Source organism: Brassica oleracea, unplaced genomic scaffold (genome assembly GCF_000695525.1).
Source record: "Brassica oleracea var. oleracea cultivar TO1000 unplaced genomic scaffold, BOL UnpScaffold01334, whole genome shotgun sequence".
Taxonomy (NCBI): Eukaryota; Viridiplantae; Streptophyta; class Magnoliopsida; order Brassicales; family Brassicaceae; genus Brassica; species Brassica oleracea.
This window is the reverse complement of record NW_013617875.1, coordinates 8,455-10,448: the sequence shown is the minus strand read 5'-3', so window position 1 is coordinate 10,448 and position 1,994 is coordinate 8,455. Positions and strand designations below refer to the sequence as shown.

General features: G+C 42.8%; 1 pseudogene; it reads right to left on the bottom strand.

Moving 5' to 3' along the window:
* LOC106321233 overlaps positions 1-1,994 on the bottom strand; it is a 10,784-nt pseudogene that overhangs the window by 960 nt on the left and 7,830 nt on the right.

Genomic DNA, 1,994 nt, shown 5'->3' with positions numbered 1-1,994 from the left:
GAAATTCGCACTGTCGATTTCTGTTTAAATAAGGAAACTAGGAAAAACTTAATTTCCCAGAGGTCCCAGATATCTGTTAATACCACACGCCAAGCAATCAGAACACAACAATGACAACGATAAAGTATAAGAAATCGAAAAGAGAGCAAAGTAAATCTTATTCCGAATTTTCGTTTGAGCGTTACAACAAGGTAAGAGTCTGGGCTACGAGAGCTGTCGGCAAGATTTCTAGTTCTAAAACCCTAAGACAGCAATAACCTAGTTGCGTCGCAGCTCGAATAACAAAAACGGAAATATGCCTAATTGCTCTAAGTGCTAAGTTTGCTCTGAAAAAGTCTCTCCCCATGCCTCTCGCCTAGGACCCCTTATATACTGGCTCCAAGGTCGGTTTACGCCTTTCCTCTTCTGCCCTTAAGCCGTCATAGCATAAAAATGGAGATATTCCATTTTTTCCGATCTTCGTAATTATCTTCAAAATTTCGTATTTATCCGCGGAAACTTGACATTTATCTTCCCTTGCGGATCAAGCGTAAACCGACATGCAGTTTACGGGCTGTTGGTTAAGAAATCGCAAGTTCGGCCTCGAGTCGTGTCTTAGGTCCCTTTGGGCCGTCTTTCGACTCGAAGTGTTTATTACGACTTTTTTCGATAAAGAATGAACTTTCTGCGGTTTTTACGGTAAAGTTTGACTGATAACTTAGAAATGGCGGGGAACGTGAGATGGGTTCGCTACGGTATTCGGGAGATAGCATCGAAGGGTAGACGAGAATGCATGGACTGAAAATGCAGGGAACGTGAGAATGGTTCGAGCTCGGTCGCTACGTAGCGACCGAGCGTCCGAGCTTCGGCTTGAGTTCGGTCGCTACGTAGCGACCGAGCGAGTGCTACAAGGTCCATTGAATTAAGAAGAAAAAATGGTTTCCAAAAATGGACAAAAGGGAATAAGAGTACCTAAACGGGATGGGCGTTTGGCCGCTATGTAGCGACTGAGCTTTGGCTCGAAGCGGAGCACGTGTTTGGTCGCTGCGTAACGATACCTCTCGAGCTCTTGTCCGATGATTCGCGTTTCTTTCACAAAGGTTTTTCGTAAAGAAGAATCTATTTCGAAAATATATTTGTTGAAGAATTTTCCTACGTTTTTCTTCTTCGGTGATTTGGACGTTAACTTCGTCGTAACCGTTTTTGACCCCAACACTACACGCAGCCGTCTGATTCAGAGGATTATGGTTTAGGGAACACAGCAGTCAGTGGCCACAGCTCCCACTTCTCTCTTAGGGAATATGAGCTTGCTCTTGTGATGACAAATACATAAACAATCACATCCCACTTCTCTCTTATTTCCTTACCCATTTCACAAAAAAAATCTTCTCCCTTATTTCCTAAACAATCACATCCCACTTCTCGATATATTGAAAATGGCATCTTCATCCCATTATCATTACCACAAAGATGATGATGATGATGATTTTGATAACCCCATTGAAGATTTTTTAAACAACTCTGATCCTATACCAGAACCAAAAGAGCGGAAAAAGCGTATTTTTATAGAGAGAAACCGAGAAGAAGGCCACATCCAGCTTTGGAATGATTATTTTAGCGAGAATCCAACATACTCTACCAAATTTTTTCGGCGACGGTTTCGGATGAACAAAGAATTGTTCCTCCGTATCGTGCATCATCTCTCCACAGAAATACTGTATTTCCGACCATCAGAAGATGCAACCGGACGGTCAAGTCTTTCACCTCTACAAAAATGTACTGCAGCAATTCGACAATTGGCATACGGTGGTGCGGCTGATACAGTAGACGAATATATCCGTCTTGCTGAAACAACGGCTCGAAAATGTTTACACAATTTTACAGCTGGAATAATCACCTTGTTTGGCGGTGAATACCTACGACGTCCCACACCGGAGGATCTGGAAAGACTACTACATATTGGAGAAGAACGTGGATTTCCAGGGATGATTGGAAGCATCGACTGTATGCATTGG